This window comes from Pongo pygmaeus, chromosome 5, assembly GCF_028885625.2.
Source record: "Pongo pygmaeus isolate AG05252 chromosome 5, NHGRI_mPonPyg2-v2.0_pri, whole genome shotgun sequence".
In the NCBI taxonomy this organism is placed as follows: domain Eukaryota; kingdom Metazoa; phylum Chordata; class Mammalia; order Primates; family Hominidae; genus Pongo; species Pongo pygmaeus.
Window position 1 is genome coordinate 35,749,576 of NC_072378.2, and position 22,584 is coordinate 35,772,159.

Here is a 22,584-nt window from a genome sequence, read left to right on the forward strand (position 1 = left end):
TGTTGTTTTCTTTTTTGAGACAGGGTCTAGCTCTTTTGCCTAGGCTGAAGTGCAGTGGTGTGATCACAGCTCACTGTAGCTTTGACCTCCTGGGCTCAAGCAATCCTCCCACCTCAGCCTCCTAAGTAGCTGAGATTATAGGTGCACACCACCATGCTTAGGTAATTAAAAAAAAAAAATGTTTTCTAGAGATGGGATGTTACTGTGTTGCCCAGGCTGGTCTTGAACTCCTCACTCAAGCCCTCTTCCCACCTTGGTCTCTGAAAGTACAGGTGTGAGCCACCTTACCTGGCCTTTATTTCTGTTCTTACTCCAACATTTTCTCATCTTTTTTCCTATCCTTTTACTTAGAAAAATGTTAAAATTAGAGGAAATAGTACAATGAACATCAGTATTCTCTTTAATCTTATTCAATTAATGTATTTCTCTGTATATGTATATATGCTTTTGTTTGGAATCATTTGAAATTAAGTGTGGATTTGTTCTCCATTTTCTTGCTCAGGATTTGGTGTGCTGCTTCTGAGGACTCATTTATAAAAGAAAAAACAAAAGAAAGAAAAAGCCTTTTTACTTTAGAATGATTGTAAATAAACTTAGCTTTACAGAGAGTGTCTGTATTCCTTCACCCAGCTTCCCCTAATGTTAATCTCTTACATTTAATTTTTTCTTAAATTCTGGAAAATTTCAGCCATTGCCTCTTTGGCTCTCTCATTTTCTCTACAGTGGCCTCTGGAATGCCTCTTAGATATATTGTTGACCATTCTACCACCAAAGTCTCTATATTTGTTCTTTCTGTGCTCCTTTATCTGTTTAATCATCTAAGTTTTCTTGTGTAGTTTCTTTGAGACTGTCTTATTTCTGATTCTTGGTATGCTACTTCTCTTTTTGTGTCTGATGCTCGCCCCTCTTGGTGGTTTATTTCCTTATGTGGTTTGTAACTTTGGGTGTGAGTTCATCTCCAGGAGGGATTCCCTTTTCTGGCTGAGACTTGGGTCCTGAATTATGAAAGTATACCTCAGAGCAGCTTGTTTGCCTCTGGCAGGGCCATGAGTGTTTCAGTGGTCCTGGCTCAGTTTTTATGTTCACCGCTTAGTGCGGCACCCCTTCACCACCCTAGCAGTGTAAGTTCAGTTTTATATCCATGGGCAGGACTAGCTTGGTGGCTTAAGAAAGGGTGACCTCCTGCCGGGCACGGTGGCTCACACCTGTAATCCCAGCACTTTGGGAGGCCGAGGCAGGGGGATCACGAGGTCAGGAGATTGAGACCATCCTGGCTAACGTGGTGAAACCCCGTCTCTACTAAAAATACAAAAAATTAACCGGGTTAGGTGGCGGGTGCCTGTAGTCCCAGCTGCTGGGGAGGCTGAGGCAGAAGAATGGCATGAACCCGGGAGGCGGAGCTTGCAGTGAGTTGAGATCACGCCACTGCACTGCAGCCCGGGCAGCAGAGTGAGACTCCGTCTCAAAAAAAAAAAAAAAAAGAAAGGGTGACCTCCCACCCATACCTGACCCACAGAGCCTTGGAGAAGTGTTCAGCTTCTTGTTGCTTTCCTTTACTGGGCAGCCCTTTGAGGCTCTCTTCTTGATACTGGGGCTCAAAGCCACAGGCAGGCTTTAAACCGCTTCATATGTGGGTGCGAAAGTCCACAGGCCATTGTGGTGTCAGTTCCACTCACTGTTTATGTTTCAGTTCTTCTCACACATAGGGCATTTCTCTTTCCAATTTGGCTGCGTGTCTACGGACGTCATTTGTTTTATTTTATCTGGTATTTCTCTGTGATAGTGGTGGAAGGGGGAAGCTCTTTCACGTTAATTTAGTCCCGTATCCTACTGAAAGTTTGTTCAAATGCTTAGCGTGTCATATGGAGCTTTTCATGATCCAGCCCATTCTACCTCTCCTGCATAAACTTAGCTCTTAAATTTTACACTTCAGCAAATTGAACTATTTGCATACCATGTACTGTAGTGTTTAAAAGCACAGGTTTTAGGGTCCAACTGTTTGGCTTGGAACCTGTCTTTTCATAACATATGATTTTGGACAAGTTACTTATCCCTTCCGTAACTCAGCTTTCTCATCTAAAATGGTAGCGTCCAGCATGCAGTAACCCTGATCCCTGTTGGCTCCCTCCGTGGTTGCTGCCTCCAGCAGTTGAGGCTGCCAGGCCTCTGCGCAATTGCACTGCTTATTCCTTCTCTGGAATTGCCTGTCTCCCCTCCTCTCCTTGATCCCTCCCAGGAGAGCAGCCTTTACTGCTTCAGAGCTTGGGGTCTCTGTCTGTAGTAATTATCACTCTGTAGGTCGCTGCTTGTTTACATATCTTTTTTTTTTTTTTTTTTTTTTGAGACCGAGTGTTGCTCTCTCACCAGGCTGGAGTGCTGTGGTGCGATCTTGGCTCACAGCAACCTCTGCCTCCCAGGTTCAGGCCATTCTCCTGCCTCAGCCTCCCATGTAGCTGGGACTACAGGCGTGCACCACCATGCCCAGCTAATTTTTGTATTTTTAGTAGAGACGGGGTTTCACCCTGTTGGCCAGGATGGTCTCCATCTCTTGACTCTGTGATCCACCTGCCTCGGCCTCCCAAAATGCTGGGATTATAGGCGTGAGCTACTGCGCCTGACCACATATCTCCTTTTTTCAGCCGACTCTGACCCCCTTGAGAGCAGGGTCTTGTTTTTCTTGGTACTTGAAACTCCTCACATTCTACCTGTCATTTGGTGGGCATTCAGTGTTGGTAGTTTAATTGCATTGAATTTCTCTGGCTGAGTAGAGGCAAGTGCTGGGAGTGGTATGGAACACAGAGGCAGGGAGTGACAGCAGGAAAGCTTGTTTCTTTGGCACATTTTGTGCCAAGTTGATGGAAATGTGAATCAGTATGGCTGGGACACAAGGTAACAATTCTTAGTCTAGCTGAGGATGCCAGAGACTTAAAACAAGCCAGCGGCCAGAAAAAGCCAGTAAATCTTGCAAATTAAAGTGGTTTCCAGCCTTAAGAATGCATGCCCCACATTCCCTTCCCAAACTCAGTGTCTCTGAGTGCGAGGTGGAGGAATACAAACTAATTATAATCCTAGTGGGCCCTGAGAATCTTTAATTTTAGAATAAGGCTGCACTTCTGAAAGGCGCAGTTGCTTTAGGAGTAGATGACTCTGTATGCCTGGGGCCTCCGAGGAGACCAGGATGTGAAAATTCAGTACCTGGCATTTAGAGCTGCGTCACCCGTCACTTCCGACCTCGTTAAGATTTCTACCCCACTGAGACTTAACAACTAAAAAGGGCAGATGAGATAGGTCTGGGGCAGAGCTTAATGGCCTGTGTCATCCTCCTCAGCTTTGCCTTAATTCTCTGGACTCTTGGGACTCTGTCATAGGAATATTCTCAGAAGAGAAGGCAATTGAACCTTTAAAGATCCCCAGATTATCCATCAGATAACAGGCTCATGAGAGTGATGAACAATGACAGCACCAACTCTCAATTCCCTTGGCTGGAATTTCAGGAATCAGCTTGAATTCAGAAGTGGGCACAGGGTTAGGGCTTGGAGTAGGCGTCTTTTCTTTTTTTTTTTTTTTTTTTTTCTTTTTTCAGACAGAGTCTCACTCTTGTTGCCCAGGCTGGAGCGCAATGGCTCAATCTCTGCTCACTGCAACCTACGCCTCCTGGGTTCAAGTGATTCTCCTGCCTCAGCCTCCCAAGTAGCTGGGATTACAGGCGTCTGCCACCACGCTTGGCTAATTTTTGTATTTTTAGTAGAGATGGGGTTTCACCGTGTTGCCCAGGCTAGTCTCGAACTCCTGACCTTGTGATCTGCCCACCTTAGCCTCCCAAAGTGCTGGGATTACAGGCGTGAGCCACTGCGCCTGGCTTGCAGTAGGCATCTTTGCCCAACCCATGTGAATCCCATTAGTTCTTTCTTGACAGCTCTCAGTCTGTGGTCATATATTAAGCAACTATGTGTTCAGTACTGTGCTGGGTGCTATTGCTGAAGATACTGAAATAGTAATGCCACAAGTCCCTCTTCTTAGAGAGGAGAGCTTGCAGTCTAGTTGGAGAGAATTCCTAGCACACAGAAAGCTGCAACCAATGGTGCCCAACAGTAATGCTGTCTGATGCCACTGCATGCAAGTGTGTCCCTTTGACAACTTGGTGCTTTTGCCCAAAAGGAGCTGTTCTCTTTCTGAGGCTTGGACTATTGGTTTGTTTTTTCTCAGATGACTTGCTGGCACTGTTACAGACTGGTCTGAATTAACTAGGTCTACCTTTTATCTGTTTCTGAGGAATAGCCCCAAATGTGCTCTCTCTTGGTCTTTATGAACTTTTCCTTTCTTCCATTTCTCCAAATTATGATAGGTTAACTTTGCAGTGTCATCTGCTAATCTCCAAGGTCTTCTAGGGGCACGGCATCAGCAGTTGCTGCTTTTGAGGTATCAAGGTTTGTCCTGTGACTCTCAGATAGTTTCCTTACCTATTCAGTGAATCTGATTTTCCATTTTTCTAGGAGAGTGTATCTCAAAGTGATTGCTGAATCAGAATGTCTGGGAGTGTGACTTGGAATCTATTACTGAAGATTAGAGGAAAATTTAGCAAATTATGATCTGAAGCATTTAGGTATGGATTGATGGATTCATGGATAGGGATTCTGACTGAGTTAGGTAGTCTATAGTCTCAGACAGTTGTGGAAGCTCCATTAGGTCATGAGCAATCCAGGCTCCTTCCAGTTCCATGCCCTGCCATTCTTAGGGTGTGGCTGCTGTCCTCATGGTCCAAAATGGTTGCCGTGGTTCCACATCTCACAGTGAGATAGAAAAAGACTGAAGAATGATGTCTCACCTCCCTTCTAAGGAGACTTCAACAAAGCCTGCCTCTACCACTTTCTGTGACTAAGGGAAAGTTAATTCATATCTCAGAGCCAATTAACCTCATGTTTTTTTTGTTTTTTTGTTTTTTTTTTTGAGACAAGATCTTACTTTGTCACCCAAGCTGGAGTGCAGTAGCACAATCTTGGCTCACTGCAGCCTTGACCTTTTGGGCTCAAGCAGTCCTCCCTGCTCAGCCTCCCGAGTAGCTGGAACTACAGGCACATGCACCACACCCGGCTAATTTTTTAATTTTTTCGTAGAGATTGGGGGTCTTGTTATGTTGCCCGGGTTGATCTCGAACTCCTGGGCTCAAGTGATCCTCCTGCCCTGGCCTCCCAAAGTGCTAGGATTACAGGAGTGAGCCACTGCACCCAACCAGTTACCTCATTTGTAAAACAGGCGTGGTAACACTTAGTGCAGGAGCAAGAGGATCAGGGAGCACACATACATACAAAGTGCTTGGTGCTGATGCCCAGCCTGATGCCGAGCCTGCAGCACCTGTTCTCTAAATCATAGCAGCAATTGCTGCTGCAGCATACTTCTCTTTCTCCTCTCTCCACCACTCCATCTCTCCAAGGTCTCTACCTTGCCTGTCAGGCTCCCCTTTCCTTTGCTCCTGCCTTTTGCATCTGTTACTCTCTGCATTCTCCCCTCATCTCCTCTCTTCCGTGCACCTCATTTTCCTGCTCTCCTCCTGCCTCTGTCCCTCATCTTCTTTTCAGAGACTTAAAACAAGCCAGTGGCCACTGGCTTTTCAGTGTCTCCTCCTCTTCCTTGAACTACCTCTTCCTTCTAGTGCTTCTGTCCTTCCCTCCTCCTGACCTCCAGTGAACAATATTATTTGTAACATAATGACAAATTATCGTTACGTTACAAAGACCAGAGGTTAGAGGTGGTGATTGGCCTTGTAAACTGTAGGTCAGCGATGAGTAATTTAAGAAAACTAAATTTAATTGGTTTACTCATGAGTCAGTTAGGAATTCTGTTTGGCAGCTAGAACAGAAATAGCAGTGGCTTAAACCAGTAGAAATTTTTTCTATTGTGAAAAGAAATCTAGGGGGACAGTCTAGGGCTGGTCTCTCTGCTCTGCCATCCTGAGTGCAGGGCGTCCAACCCCAAGGTTGTATCATGGTCTAAGATGGCTGCGGGAGCCCCAACCATCATATCAGGTTCTAGGAAGAAAGTGGGAAGAAGAGAGGAAAGGCAAAAAGAACACATGCTCCATCTTAAGGAGCTTTCCTGCAAGTCCCACCAAATAGCTTCAGCTTCTCCTCCTTGCCTCCATTAGTTGCAAGGGAGGCTGAGACATCATTTAGCTGAGCACATTGCTACCTGAAGTAGAATTGGGATTCTGTCATCAAGAGAGAAGGGGAGAATGGATATTGTGTAAACAATTAGCAAGGTCTGCCGCCACTCATTCAGCATTAATTTAGCACCTACAGTCTACTAGTTATGAAGAACAGTCAAGGTGCCCCATTCCAGAGGGAAGACATAGATAAGTAAACAAGTACAGTACAGAGGGTGGGTGAGGAAGAGGGGAAGAGTGGAGAAAGGCACGAAGTGGGTATCTTACATACCCTCCAAGGGCGCATTCTAGAGTTGTCATGCAGACATTCTTGCCTTTGGTTTGTTTCCTCTTCTGCTCTCTCCTTTTTGTCATTGTCACCATTGTTGTTTTTGGGGTTTGTTTTTGCCCCTCCATTCTGACGTCAGCAGTAGCCCCTAGAACCTTAGGAAACAGAAACAGTTGGCCTAGTGGGAAGCTCTGGGATGGGAGCCATGTGTTTGAAGAGCCAAGTCCCAGGGCCATTAGGCAATTAGAGGCCTGTGGCAGGAGAGCATTCGTTCCTGGACATGCCGTGGCACTGCCAGGAGAGTTTACTTCAGGAATGGGGTCGTTGTCAGGAGGCATGTTCTAACCAGGCACCTGCCATCCCCTATACTGTGCTTGCCATAAAATGAAATTTTGGAGCAGTAAAATTCTCCAGGTCCCGTGAAATGGGTATAATTGTTTCACCCACATTAATTGAACCAGAGGTCTTGGTATGCTATAGTGTTAATTATGTGTAAAAATACTTCTACTTACTATAAAATGTATTGACAGTTAGACATTGATATTCCTTCTTGGAACTCAAAAATTCCTTCTTGGAACTCAAAAATGGGAGACCCACATTATCTTTCATTTTGATCCAAAGAACATCTATTGCTGTTTCCTTTGGGAAGTTAGAGAGGCAATGGGAAGCCTGCTGCAGAGATTTTCTAAACAGGCATATCCCAGCCCCTGAGGAGTTTGAAAGTGTCAGAGAAGGCTAAAGGATTAAAAGATCGTTTGTTCTGGCACAGTGCAATCCTTATGAGGTTGTACTGTGACCCTGGGCAAGTTACCGTCCTATCCTCAGTTTCTTCATCTGTCAAATTTTGATCCTGCGGACCCTCCCCAACAGGGCTGTGATGGAAATGAAGAGACACATGGGAAGCATTCAGTATGTGTTGTTGTTATTATCATCATTATTGTTATTATTATTATTATTATTAGTGCTACTGGTAGTGCTAGCCCACTAGCCCACTGGGTAGTGATTGCACCCGTATCAGAGTGTGGAAAGCCTTGGATGCCACATTAAGGAGTTGGATTTTGTGGGCAAGGGTATGACAGATCATGGCTGGGCTTAGAAATGTCACTGACAGGAGTGGAGAGGCAGATCTAGGTGAGGAGCGGGCAGGGCTTGAACCTGGCCAGTCAAGGAAAGGGGAGAATGGATACGTGAGTGGTGAGGGAGGACCCACTGGTGCTGGAGTTCAGCCTGTGTGCCCAAGGGATGGTGTCCCGTTGACTTGGGTGGGAAGCACTAGAGGTGGAGCAGTTGGGGTGGCAGGAGGGGAAAGAAGCATATGGTGATCAGCTCAGCAAACAAATGGGGAACTTGCTGCCTGCCAGGGACTCCTGTGGCCTGGCATGAAGATAATTGATTGTGTTTTGAACACATTATGAGGCCCCTGCGAGGCCTCTGTGTGGTATTTAGACAGTCAGCAGGAGAGAGGCCCCGGACAGTGGTGTGGGATGCAGTCACGGTGTGGGAAATTGCCGGTGGTTGGATTGTGCAGCAGATGGATTGAGCAGGGAAGCCAGCCAAGAACAGAATGGGGTGGGGAGGGCGTTGGGGGTAGGAAAGGAGGATCATCATTTCAAGGGCGGGTGAGGGAAGAGCAAGCAGCAGAGTGCAAAGCCCCCAGAGGGAAGGGCGATCCTTATGAGGTTGGACTGTGACCCTGGGCAAGTTACCCTCCTGTCCTCAGGAGGAAATGGTTGACAGAATCATTGCAGCAGTGAGATGGAAGCAGGACCAGGGCAGCAGCCAAGCGCCTCTTAGATGGGGGGGCAAGAGGAGGTCATCCAGGACCTCCAAGAGAACTGTTTCAAAATGGGAGGAGAAAGCAGTGTTCCTCTGGTGGTGGTTCTAATGCTTTGTATTTGTAGTTCTTAGTCGTTTTCAAGGCCCTTTGCATTCTTTGCATCATGCTCTCTTACCATGATGCATAGTGAGACCCCACCTCTACAATTTTTTTTTTTTTTTTTTTAGTGAGCCAGGTGTGGCAGTACACACCTCTAGTCCCAGCTACCTGGGAGGCTGAGGTGGAAGGATTGCTTGAGCCCAGGAGGTCGAGGATGCAGTGAGCTGTGGTCATGCCACTGCATTCCAACCTGGGTGACAGAGTGAGACCCCATCTTAAAAACAAACAAACAAACAAATACTTGGTTCATTTGGTACTTGGCTTTTTGGATCTTAGGGAATATTGGAGATGACGGAATAACTTCAAGGCGACTAACTTCAAGGTCAAGACTCCTGCCAAGACTCCACCCAGACATAAAATAGGAAAATGGTGATAGAATCTACCTCACTGTTGGCCTGGCAGTGGGAGTTTGTTGATAACCCTGAAGATGAACTCCTCAAGTTGAAGAGCAAGGCTTCAGAATGGGCTGCTCTATAGATGTGAGAGACAGAGACAGACCTAGCCTTGCAGAAAGGTTGCTGCAGTCTTTCTCCTACCATTTCCAGCACAGGATGGTTTCTGGTCCCAGGAGGCCCTGTCTTGTGCTGTGTGGGACCCTTAGTGCTGCGAAGACTAGCAGCACCCTGGAGGTCTTTGTTCCTTCTGCCCTTTCCCTTAGATTGCATCTCCTAACCTTGGTTTATATATTTGTCAGGAGGTGGGGGAACCCCCACCTCCTGACAAATATATAAACTGGAAATTGATCCAGTCCTGGATCAGTTTGGGTCACACAACAGGGTGGGCAGTGTTGGCCCACAGAGGGCCCTGGGCCCCTTATTCCCCCTTTGGCCCTAGGCTCTGAGCTCTCAGGTTTTGGCTACCAAGCAAAAGGTGGAGTTGCATCAGTTGTTACTCTTTACCAGGCCCCCAGGGGTTGCTGTCGGTGAGCTTGCAGGATGTTTTCTTCTCTCTGCTTTGCCTTGTGCTGAATTCCTGACTGACCCCATGCAGCATCTGCGTGACTTCTGGGGCCCGAGCCCAGGTTTCAGCAGGCTGCCCATGGTTTACCCTCAGGATGAACTCTAGGAAGCTGGGGAGCACTGTGGTGGTGGTATAAGTTCAGCCCCTCATTTTAGTTTATTTTTATGTTAAAATGTTTATTAATACAAAATAACACATAGATCAGAATGTTGTATGACAGAAAGTGACTGACTGGATTCAGGATCTCCCACCCCAGCCCCAGGGGTGAAAGTGAAGGTGATTGGTTTCCTGGGTATCGTTCCTTCCACGGTTTTTCCGTGCACGCTCTCATGTGTGTGTTTTTATCCTCATCCTGCTCTTAACCGTGGCAGTGGGGAGCACACTAAATTGCTCTGACACCTAGTTTTTTTTTTTTATTAAGTATATCTTGGGAATCTTTCCATATCAGCATATGCAGATACACTGCATTCTTTTTTTTTTTTTTTTTTTTTTGAGATGGAGTCTCGTGCTGTCTCCCAGGCTGGAGTGGAATGGCACGATCTCTGCTCACTGCAGCCTCCACCTCTCAGGCTCAAGCGATTCTCCTGCCTCAGCCCCTCAAGTAGCTGCGATTACAGGCACCCACCACCACGCCCGGCTCATTTTTGTATTTTGGGTAGAGATGGGGTTTCACCATGTTGGCCAGGCTGGTTTCAAACTCCTGACCTCAAATGATCTGCCCACCTCGGCCTCCCAAAGTGCTGAGATGACAGGTGCGAGCCACCACACCCGGCCATTCTTTTTTTTTTTTTTTTTTTTAAAGCTTTTTTGTAGTAGATATGATGTATGTTAGGTGGACTGTGGCTTATAAAACCTCTTCATAGCTGTTTTCCAGTGTGATCCTTCTAGCCCTGTGAGGAAGACAGACCAGAAGAAATTTTTTGCAGCTTAGGATACTCTGCAAACAAGGAGGAAGTGAGAGGAGTTGGGGCTCGTTTAATGCAGACTAAAACAGGATCTTTCCTTTGAGAGACTGAGACAGGATGAGGAGCAGGCTGTAGATGTGCACACATATCCACTCAGAGAGAACATGCGAGGCAGCATCTGCAGAGGAGCGTGGTGGGCAGCACGTGCGGCGGGGGCGGGAAGAGGAGAGCTTCCCGGAAGGGGATGGAACTTGAGCCAAACCTTTTTTTCAAAAAGAGGGGGGGCTGGGTGCAGTGGCTCACACCTGTACCCAGCACTTTGGGAGGCTGAGGTGTGCAGATCACTTGAGGTCAGGAGTTTGAGACCAGCCTGGGCAACATAGCAAAACCCCATGTCTATTAAAGTTACAGAAAGTAGCCGGGCATGGTGGCACACACGTGTAATCCCAACTACTCAGGAGGCTGAGGTGGGACGATCACTTGAACCTGGGATGCGGAGGTTGCAGTGAGCCGAGATCGCGCCACTGCACTCCAGCCTGGGTGACAGAGTGAGACTCTGTCTCAAAAAAAAGAGGGGAAGGTAGGAATGAGACAAAGGAAGAGGGGAGGAGGGCATTTCAGGCAGGAGAGCAACACAGGCAGAAGGTGCAAACATGTGGCAGAGGGTCGGTGTCCATGGACAAGCTTCCAACACCTGTTCTAATCATTGACTTAGCAGACATCTAAATGCCTGCTGCGTGCCCAGCACTGTAGAGGGCCACAAGGCAGCAGGAACCTCTCAGTGCCTGCCCTCTGTGGGCTCTGACTCCAACCAGGAGAAACTGGACACACAACAGCGGGCAAAACTAGCTGATGGTGATAGAGGTCAGAAGAGTGGTTACAGCCGGCCACAGTGACTCACACCTGTAATCCCAGTACTTTGGGAGGCTGAGGTGGGAGGATAGCTTGAGCCTAGGAGGCTGAGGCTACAGTGAGCCATGATCAGGCCACCACTGCATTCCAGCTTGGCCTGGACAACAGAGCAAGACCCTGTCTCAAAAAAAGTGGAGTAGTTACTTATCGTGGGGATTAGCTGGTCAGGGGCACAAAGAACCTTGTAGGGTGCTGGAAATGTTTACTGTCTTGACCTGGGTGATGGGTTTTTTTGGTTTGTTTTTTGTTTGTTTGTTTTTTTGAGATGGAGTCTTGCTCTTGTGCCCCAGGCTGGAGTGCAATAGCACTATCTCGGCTCACTGCAACCTCCACCTCCTGGCTTCAAGCGATTCTCCTGCCTCAGCCTCTCGAGTAGCTGGGACTACAGGCGCCTGCCACCGTGCCCGGCTAATTTTTGTATTTTTAGTAGAGACAGGGGTTTCACCTTGTTGGCCAGGCTGATCTCGAACTCCTGACCCCAGGTGATCTGCCCACCTCGGCCTTCCAAAGTGCTAGGATTACAGGCGCGGGCCACCGTGCCCGGCCTAGGTGATGGTTTTATGGTGGTATATAAATGTAGGAATTCATGGGGCTTATTATATTTAAGATTAATGCAGATTGCATACTCTAACCATGAGTATGTTATACCCCAATTATAAATCAAGCAGGCAAATAAATAGCACATTCCCCAAAATAAAGAAGTAAAATGCAATAGCAAGAAAGTGTGCAAAGAGCTATGTCTGGGAAAATACAGGAACTGTATCATTTTGAAAGGGTGAGAGATGAGATTTCAGACCCTCAACCTCTCTCACTGTCATTTCTGAAGGACCCTGGTGACTTTCTTTGCCCCTCTCCACTCTTACAGTCATTGGAACCAGAGGGCAGAACCCTGGGCCTCAGAATTAAGCCTATACATCTTAGTAACTAGGAATTCAAGGCTAGCCAGGTCCTGGCCCTTTATCTGTCCTTCAGAGAGTGGGGTGCCCCAGCCAAAGCGGACAGCTCGCCATTCCCAGATGTGCCCTGTGTTCTCGGCTGCCTTGCCTGACTCACCTTGGCCTTCCCTGGGAGTGCCTTTTCTAGTTTTCTGGCCCAGCTAGAAGAAGGGCCATTACACCTACTCCAGAATCATCCCTGCTGCTCCCAAGTTGAAATATTTCTTCCTCCTCAGTGGCCACCTCTTATGTGGCCTCCATCACACAGTTTGTATACTTACCTTTTCAAGGGCAGGCTGTGTTGTACTCCTTTTGTTATCTCTCCCAATAGGGGTCTAGGTCAGTGCTTTTGTATATGGTGCCTGAAACAGTCCCATAAATGATATTTTATTTGAGTGGGGCTCTCTGGCTGGGGCTACTAGGTGGGAGGTTGCCATGTGGCAGCAGGGGTCATAACAAAGGCTGGCCATCAAGATGCTGGTGCTTCCGAATTCCCAACAGTTATTAACTTGCAGGATTGAGGAACAAGTAATAGAAATTCCCTGGAATTCCCAAAATCATAAGTTTTTCTATATCTTTCCTAACACTTTATGAGTTTTTAAATAAGGAGTGATCATAATAATAAATGGAATTATTTTTTCTGTGATAAAATTTCAGAGGTGTTTCTGTAAAAAAAAAAAAAAAGAAAAAGAGAAAAAGAGAAAAAAGATATAACATTAAATGCATGGTTTGGTGGTTTGGTTGGGCACAGTGGCTCACACCTGTAATCCTAGCACTTTGAGAGGCCAAGGCAGGAGGATGGCTTGAGCTCAGGAGTTTGAGACCAGCCTGATAACAGAGAAAGATTTTGTCTCTATTAAAAATAAAAAAAATTAGCCAGCATGGTGGCATGTGCCTGTAGTTCCAGTTACTCAGGAGGCTGAGGCAGGAGGATCGCTGGAGCCCAGGAGTTTGAGGCTGCAGTGAGCTATGATAGCACCACTCTGGGTGGTGACAGCCTTGGTGAGAGAGTAAGACCCCATCTCAAAAATTAAAATAATAAAAATAAAATAAATGCATAGTTTATTGTTATTATGGACAAATATATTGTGATATATTATTGTACATATTTCATTAGCATGTAAAAATGATCTCTACCTGATATAGACATCTGATAATAGAAAATCCGGAAGAGAGCATTAACACAAAATGAATACCAAATAAAAATAACTTAATGATTTAAGAGTAATACTACACATATTTAATATTTAAAAGTTACTCTTAACGGTTAAAACTAGAGAAAAGTTAAAAGAATAAAACAATGAATTTCTGTATTTCCTTCACCAAGATTCGCCAGTTGCTAACAGTTTGGCACATTTGCTTGACGTGTCATAGATTGTCCACATTCCATATCTGTTGGATTGTTTCCTTGTGATTAGATTTGGGTTTACGTTGTTGGTGGGAACCCATATAGATGAAGTGTGCTTCCTGTTGCTTACATCAGGAGGCACAGTGGTGCCAGTTGGCCCTAATAAAAGTGATGCTAACTTGATTCACCTAGTTAAGTTGGCATCTGTGAAGGCTAGTTTTGTATTAAGGCAGTGAACTTCGAAAGGAACTTTTCCCTCACTTTGGGAATTGCTGACAGCCATTTAGGAAAAGAGACGACTGTTTTCTCTGTCACGTGTAGCTACAGTTAAGAAACATCCTAGTATAGTCAGACAAGCTCTGGAAGCCGGTATGCCAGGACCTGGGACCAAGCTCTACAGCCATCTCTCCCTGTGACCATAGCCAAGTCATTTCTGAGCTATGTAAGACTGTACATATAAGGAAATAGACACTCAGAGAAGTGAAGCAGTTTGCCCAAAGCTACTCAGCTAGTGAGTGACAGAGCTAGGATTCAAACCCATTTTTGTCTGGGGACAAAGCCCTGCCCTTGTCCTTATGCCAAGCTGCCTCCTTTGTGAGGTGGCTGGTTGGTATGATTGTGGCACTGACCGCTCGGATGTAGTGCTCAGAACCAAGCAGAAGAGCACCAAGCCTTATCGGCCCTGACAGGTGAGAGGGAAGAGAGAGGTGCCTTCCTTCATCCATCTAGACTGCCCTTGGAATTCCTGGGCCAATTTGGGGAACCCCGGCACCAACCCTAACATGGGCCAGTGCCAGCGCCAGGTATATGCAGCCTGTGCTTCCCAGTCTGGACAGGCAGAGGCTGGAACAACATCAGCAGCTCTCCTCTGTAACACAGCATGGAAGTATTTATTTCAAGGGTGGCTCAGAGAAGTGAAGCAGTTTGCCCAAAGCAAACTGGTTCCTCCCCTGCATGTGGCAGGCTGTCCTGCAAGCTGGGAGGCGGGCTGTTGGACGCTCCCCAGCCACCCTCGAAATAAATGCTTCCATGCTGTGTTGCAGAGGTGAGCTGCTGGCACCATTCCAGCCTCCGCCTGCCCAGACTGGGAAGTACAGGCTGCACATACCTGGCACTGGCCCACTTTAGGGTTGATGCCTGGGATCCCCAGATTGGCCCGGTAATTCCAAGGGCAGTCCAGATGGATGAAGGAAGGTATTGCCTCAGCCTGCCTGGGTTCCTCGTGGGAGAGAGGGAGACAGGAACCATTAATGGGGGAAAGGTGTGCCAAGCCTTGCCAAGCAGGTCATTGTGGGTGGGGAGACACCGCCTACGTGCTCGGGACGCCCCAGGATTTGGGTGGAGCAGCACTTGAGGAAGCAGCGAGAAAGGAGGGCTGTGACAGCAACTCTGGAGCACTCTAGAATGGCTCTTAGTGACCTTCTGCTCTGGTGACCCACCAGCAGCCCACCAACCTGTCATCTTCCAGTTAGCAGCCACCCCCAGGGCCGGTAGCACCTGAGCACTTGGTAAGTAGAAAGACCCAGTGTCTGCTCCTCATGTTACCCTGGTGTCCTTCCCCAGAGCAGTTGTTTTGGGAAAAACTGGCTCCGGCTGAAGCAGGAAATGGTGCTCCTTGTCAAGGTCATGTTGTCCTGTTGCTATAGAACTGAGAGACCCTGAGGATCAGCCCTCTGAGGTTCCTGTTGCCTCTCTTCACACTATTCATCCTCATAGGCCTCCAGGAAGGGGGCCAAATTCGGGGCCAGGGCCAGTGGCTTGGTGAGGCATAGGCTGTGCTGTATGGGCCCTGTGGGGAGCTCTGGGGAGTTCTTATTCCCCTGGCTCATGGCCACCTTTGACCCTGCATCTTGGAGAGACCCCCAGGGCTCTGGCAGCCAAGTGGGCAGGAGCGGAGGGAGGGGGCACCTTGGGAGGGAGAGCCCCGGAAGGAAACAGGGTTTATAGACAGACTCCTGGTCATCACTGCTTGTAATGCTTGCTCAGTGAACAGTGGCAGTGCTTTACCTGACTCTTTCAAGAGAGTCCCTTCTCTCTCCTGCTAGATGGGCTGAGATCCAGACTGGTTAGAAGCCTAACATGACCTAGCGTGTGAGACCTTGCGCTCTCTGAATGTATTCCCCAAGTGTCATCAATAAGTCACTCCGGTTCTGGCATTTCCCTATCTTATCCCGCACACCCCTCCTCCTGGCTCTGAGTCCTGAGGAGTGAGATTGCAGTTTTTGACCCATGTTCTTACTGAGAGCGGGCTATCATGCAGGTATAATATAAAATCCAGAAGCTGCTGTCAGAATTATGTGAGAATTGGGAGGTGACAGCATGGGCCAATTTTCTGAATCTCTAGGGTGCTTTGATGCTTAAGAAGTCTTTCTGGGCTCCCTGAGATTTGAAACCTCTTGTTTTATCTGTCCTTTCACTCTGGTTCTTCCTTTCCTGTCTTGGGGACTTCATGCTTCTCAAATATTTGCTAAGTGGGTGTTTATATGGGACCTTAGAAAGCAACCAGCTAAGCATGCACTTGGAAAGGGACAGGAGGACTGAGAACAAGACTAAACATTTCTGCGAGATTGAGCAGCAGGAGAGCTTTGCTTCTTCACTGGTGTCAGTATGTGCCTGCAGCTCCTGGGCAGCCTTTACTCGAGTGAGATCCATTTACAAGACTCCTGACTCTTCTACTCCACTTTATTACAAAAGATGTTGATGCTCGTTTTTAAAACAATTTAAACTACAAACATGAATAAAGGTATTTATCTCCCCACCAGTCCCCCTCATTCTCCCTTCCCTCCTGTTCTTAGGCTGGTTTCCCCTCCCAGTAGTTTAGGTTGTGGGGCAAGTGTGTGTCGCTCTGCATCAGAGTCTTAAACAAAATGGTGTGTCGCGGATGCGCAGTTTGTCCACTTACTGTTTTCTTCGGCTGTATGTCACGGCCATCCTGCCATGGCACCATGTCTGTGCCACCTGCTGCTCTTGGGCATCTGCAGAGAATTCCATGACATAGATCTTGAGGTCGTCTTCTTCAGCTTTTTCTGCTTCATCTTATTCTCTACAATCATTTATATCTGCTTGTAAAATCTTTTTTTTAAAAACTTGCTTACTAGACACAGCACATGTTCATTTTAGAAAATGTAGAAAAATCAGATAAGCAGCCGCACATGGTGACTCATGCCTGTAATCTCAGCACTTTGGGAGGCCAAGGCAGGCAGATCACCTGAGGTCAGGAGTTCGAGACCAGCCTGGCCAACATGGTGAAACCCCATCTCTACTAAAAATACAAAAATTAGCTGGGTGTGGTGGTGCGTACCTGTAGTCTCAGCTACCTGGGAGGCTGAGGTGGGAGAATCACTTGAACCCAGGAGGTGGAGGTTCCAGTGAGCCGGGATCACGCCACTGTACTCCAACCTGCGTGACAGAGTGAGACCCTGTCTCCCCGCCCCCCCCACCAAAAAAAATCAGATAAGCAATAAAAAAACAGAAATGACCCCTAAGAGGTAACATTTTGGTGTGTATAATACAAATGTCTTTTACATTTGCTCCCTCATCTCAGCATTGCCACTGCCATTAAAGAAGGCACATGGTCATTAGTCCCATCTCACAGATAGAAAGCCTGAGCCACAGAGAGAGTAGCAGGTTGCCCAGAGGTACACAGCGTAGTAAAGACAGAGCTGGGGGTGTACCTGTCATATAACTCAGCACTAATGCTCTCTCTACTGTAGCCCACTCGCTGTCTTCGCACCTTGGGACAGAGAGGGGGGCGCCAGGCATTGGATTTCAGATGCGTTGAACTGCCTCATCCGAAGGTTAATAGACAGATGACTGTTTGAGGAAAGCCCCTGATTGACTTAGGAGAAGAGGTAGAAGACATGCTCTTCAGGTTTACAGATGATATGAGACAAGGGATTGTTTACGCTTTAGAGAACAGAATCGGGCTTAGAAAACCCTCAAAGAGCTCTAATGACAGGTCAGGAGCAACAGGATAAACTTTGGAAGGGGTGGATGTAAAGGGGCCCACTTCTATTTCCGTAAGCACAGGAAGGCCTGACTTGATGTTCAGGCAGTGACGACTGGTCTGCCTGGGAGTCATAGTGGACTGTAAGCAGTGGGACATGTCATTTCAACACTTTAACTTCATCTTACTTCCTGGGAGTGTTAGGAGCCACACATCAAGAGGACGTGATGAACTAAGGAAGAGGGTTTGGGAACCTGTCAAATGACAAATGCTGCAGTGACAGAGGTTTCACCTAGAGAAGATGGGTTTGGGGAGGAAAAGGTGCAGGCCAAGACTTGGTGACCAGGACCAGGAATGGCAGTTAGTTGAAGGGAGAGTCTAATTGGTCACGATACAGAACACCTTTTTAGCATTAGAGTTCAGGAATGGTAGCGAGAGGCAGTACAGTAGAGTGGTTAAGAGCTCCTGCTCTGATGACTTACTGGCTCCTGGCTCCCAGAGTCTTGGAAGTTACCTCACTCTTCCATGCTCCAATTTTCTCATCTGTAAATGGGGATAATGGGTACCTGCCTTATAGTCCACTTGTAAAACCTAAGGGAGTTACTCCATGAAAGCAGCTTAGAATAATGCCTGGCACACAGAAGTGCTATGCACTGTTTGATTCACACGGAAGCTGAGTAGGCTCCATGGAAGAAGAGTTGTAGAAGGTCTTCTGCATGCATTTGGTATGACCTGCTTCCCCAGCCTTTTCCATTCCTTGCCTCCCTGTCTCCTTTCTTTCTCCATCTTCCTCGCGTGGGTCTAGGATCCTACATTTCCCCTACGTAGAACACCCTACCCCTCAATCTTTATTTTCTTCTTTGAAACTCTTAAGTATTTTATTTCTTCTTCTTCTTCCTTTTTTTTTTTTTAGACAGAGTCTCACTCTGTCGCCCAGGCTGGAGTGCAGTGGCACGATCTTGGCTCACTGCAAGCTCCACCTCCCAGGTTCACGCCATTCTCCTGCCTCAGCCTCCCGAGTAGCTGGGACTATAGGCGCCCGCCACCACGCCTGGCTAATTTTTTGCATTTTTAGTAGAGACAGGGTGTCACCGTGTTAGCCAGGATGGTCTCCATCTCCTGACCTTGTGATCCACCCACCTCGGCTTCCCAAAGTGCTGGGATTACAGGCGTGAGCCACCGTGCCCAGCCCTATTTCTTCTTCTTTAAATTGTTTTTATTAAAAAAAAAAAAAAAAAAAAAAAAGGCCGGGCGTGGTGGCTCATGCCTATAATCCCAGCACTTTGGGAGGCCGAGGCAGGCAGATCATGAGGTCGGGAGACAGAGACCATCCTGGCTAACGTGGTGAAATCCCGTCTCTACTAAAAATACAAAAAATTAGCTGGGTGTGGTAGCATGCACCTGTAGTCCCAGCTACTCAGGAGACTGAGGCAGGAGAATCACTTGAACTCAGGAGGCAGAGGTTGCAGTGAGCTGAGACTGCACCACTGCACTCCAACCTGGGCAACAGAGTGAGACTCTGTCTCAATAAAGAGAAAAAAATGAGACAGGGTCTTTCTGTGTTGCCCAGGCTGGTCTGGAACTCCTGGGCTCAAGCAATCCTCCCATCTCAACCTCCCTGCCCAGCTGCTGTGCCCAGCAGTATTTTCTATAATTAGCATAGTGTGCTTTTCAGATTATCTTGAAGACCCGGCTCTCCTTGACCTTGAACCTTCCCTGAGGCCTCCAGAGGCAATTTCCTCCTCAGGACTCAGCTGCCTTTCACTCTTCCCTCGTGCACAGCCTGTCCTGTGAGTAGGTGCAGGTACTGACTGGTCTTATCTTTCTCCCTGAAAATATAAATGTTTTAAAGGCACCTGAGGATTTGTCAGCACCTCCCCACCCCCACCCTGGGTCTGACCTGGGACTCTGAGTCAGGGAGGCCTCCCTCCATTGAGTAATAGTAGCCTTGGGATCTGCTCAGCAAGAGGATTGTAGAGTTTAAGGGAGGAAGAAGCACCAGTGCTGCCTCCCCATGGGAAAAATGAAGCTCCCCGCCGCCCCACCGCAACCACCACCACCACAGAACCACCAACCCCAACGTCACTTGGCAGATTAGCAAAAGAACTAGCCAGACACTGCTAGGCCCCTCAGGCTTCTAGATTCGCCCTCCACCACATTTCTACCAATTTATGCTCATCTTGATGAGCTCCTCCTTTGAAGGGTCTGGAATGGTCTGGAGTGGTCTGGAAAGCAGGGTCAGATACCCCTGGAAAACTGAAGCCCGTGGAGCAATGATCTCTACTCTACAGGGCTGCTTCAAGTTGCATGGTGAACAGACATCTTTTTCCAATTATGCCAGTTGCTCCTCTGATACTTGAGGATTATGTGAATCTAACAACAGACAAAAATCTCTGCCTTATGGGGCTTATATTCTTTGGAAAGAGACAAGCACTAAACAAATAAGGAAATATATATACACTCTGCCAGACAGCCATAAGACGGATGGAGAAAGTTGAAGCAGGGAAGGGAGATGGAAGTACCTGAGGGTGGACTACGCAGATTTGAAATAGGGAAGCCAGGGAAGGCCTCACTGAGATGGCCACATTTGAGAAAGGACCTGAAGGAGGTGAGGCAGTGAGCTGTGGAGATGGGTAACTGGGGAGGGAGAAGAACTTTAGCTAGAGAGAAAAGCGGCCGCAAAGGCCCACCGAAGGCAGGATATGCCTGCTGTGTTGAGACCAGCAGGAGGCCGTGTGCCTGGTACTTAATATACCAGATGGAGTGGAGCAGGCAGGGGTACCAGTTCCAGAAGGACTTGCTGGCAGGTATTAAGATGGGCTTTTTCTCTGAGGTAGGAAGCTCCAGGAAGGATTTGATCACAGGAGGGACAGAATCTGAATTGTATTTTAGAAGGATCACTTTGACTGCTGTACAGGGAGTGGGTGGTGAGGTGGGAAGCAGAAGCCAAAAAGCCAGTTAGGAGGCTGTTAAGTAATCCAGGCAAGAGATGGTGTTGGCTGGGACCAGGGTCATAGCAGTGGAGGTGGTGAGAAGTAATTAGATTCTGTATATTTATTAAAGGCAAAGCCAGCAAGATTCCTTGACTCTAACTTGAAGGTTGGAGTTTTCATTTACTGAGATGAGACCATGGGGGGAAGGTAAAGGGCTCGGTTTTGGATGTGTTAGGCTTGTGCTGCCATTGGACATCCATGTGGAGGTGTCAGAGAAGCTGGCCTGGGGAAATAAATTGGGGAATCATCAGCATACTGAAGGCATTGGAAGGCACAAGCTGGCATAAGATCATAAAGAGAGGGAGCGTAGATGGAGAATGAAAGAGACCTTTAGAGATTAGGAAGAAAATTGCTGACTGAGACCAACAAAGTAGATTGATACGGAGCAGCCAGTGATATCAGAGGAAAACCTGAGAGGAAGCCAAATGAAGAGAAGGCGTAGAGGAGGAGGGATCGAGCAGTCATATCACTATCACATGCGATCGTGGGTCAAGTAAAATAAAGATCATAAGTGTTACCGAAAGTTTCAAAGTACAGTGACATTGGCCGGGCGCGGTGGCTTACGTCTGTAATCCCAGCACTTTGGGAGGCCAAGGCGGGTGGATCACTCGAGGTCATGAGTTCAAGATCAGCCTGGCCAACATGGTGAAACCCTGACTCTACCAAAAAATATAAAAATTAGCCGGGCGTGGTGATGCGTGTCTGTAGTCCCAGCTATGGGAGTCTGAGGTGGGAGAATTGCTTGAATCCAGGAGGCAGAAGTTGCAGTGAGCCAAGATCGAGCCATTGCACTCCAGCCTGGGCAACAGTGAGACCCTGTCCCCCACTCCCCCCCCAAAAAAAAAGGCCGGGCGTGGTGGCTCATGCCTGTAATCCCAGCACTTTGGGAGGCCGAGGTAGATGGATAACTTGAGGTGAGTTCAAGACTAGCCTGGCCAACGTGGTGAAACCCCATCTCTACTAAAAATACAAAAATTAGCTGGGTGTGGTGGCAGGTGCCTGTAATCCCAGCTACTCTGGAGGCTGAGACAGGAGAATCACTTGAACCCAGGAGGCAGAGTTTGCACTGAGCTGAGATCGTGCCACTGTACTCCAGCCTGGACGACAAAGTGAGACTCTGTCTCAAAAAAAAAAAAAAAAACAAAGGCTGGGTGCAGTGGCTCGTGCCTGTAATTCCAACACTTCGAGATGCCAAGACGGGAGGATCACTTGTGATCCAGGCCGAGTTAAGTTCAAGACCAGCCTGGCCAACATGGTGAAAACCCATCTCTACTAAAAATACAAAAATTAGTTGGGCGTGGTGGCGTGAATCTGTAGTCCCAGCTACTCTGGAGGCTGAAGTAGGAGGATCACTTGAGCCTAGGGGGCGGTGCAGTGAACTGAGGTCACACCTGCACCCCAGCCTAGTGACAGAGCAAGACTCTGTCTCAAAAAAAAAAAAAAAATCACCTACCACCCTCTTCATACAGGGGAACTTTCTTCTATTCTTTTTCTAGTCATTTTCATGGGAATCATGATCTTTATGTAAATTCGTATTGTATTTTTCACTTAAGTTATTAAATATTCTGTGAAAACATGAGTTTAATGACTAGGTAATACTCAGTTGTCTGGGTGTGCCCTAATATATTTAACCATTCCTCTATTATTGGGCATTGGGCCATTTCTGATTTTTTGTTATTATAAATAACATTGCAGTGAACAGCTCAGTGTTTTCCTGTAAGGGGAAGTATAGGGTCCAAGAACATGAATGCTTTTAGGTGAGACTTGAACTTGAGATCCCTGGGTTCTCCTGGACAGACTGACCAATCACAGCTTAACTGTGGGATTTTTCCATGTCTCCTCTCTCCCTGGGAAGGTCTCTGCCCTGCAGATCCCTATTCCTGCCTCCCCGCTGCAATTGCATGTCCCATTTCTCCTGGGCCAGTCAGAGTTTCGTTGCCTCTCATGGGGCCTGCTGGCCACCCACTCAGTGGCTGCCCTTCTTCTCCTTATCACCAGCCTTCGTCCCCTCACCTAGAGCATTCACAGGCGAGCAAAAGCCAGTCAGAGCTTCCCTCAGAGTAGGGGGTGTAGTGATAAATGAAATAGCCCTGCCTTCACTCATCTCACTGGGTCGATTAAGTGATGTGTGATGTACGTGAAAGCACTTCAGGAACTTAAGAGTCTCATGCTCTACCAACTGAGCTAGCCAGGTGCCCTTAAAGGGCTGTCCTAGTCTTAA

At 47.5% G+C, this 22,584-nt stretch overlaps 1 protein-coding gene across 13 annotated transcripts in view; it reads left to right on the forward strand.

Annotated features, from left to right (window-relative positions):
- Positions 1 to 22,584, forward strand: part of PPARD (peroxisome proliferator activated receptor delta) — an 82,943-nt gene that overhangs the window by 32,937 nt on the left and 27,422 nt on the right. The window contains exons 1-3 of one of the 13 annotated variants that reach the window (XM_063666154.1): positions 14,108 to 14,310; positions 14,468 to 14,618; positions 14,867 to 14,932. The exons of 8 other annotated variants lie outside the window; for them this stretch is intronic. The gene's annotated coding sequence lies outside the window, so the exon portion shown is untranslated. Of the gene's footprint in view, positions 1 to 14,049; positions 14,311 to 14,467; positions 14,619 to 14,866; positions 14,933 to 22,584 lie in introns of those variants that run through there. 4 more of the 13 variants (XM_054490651.2, XM_054490653.2, XM_054490654.2 and 1 more) reach the window with 4 other exon arrangements.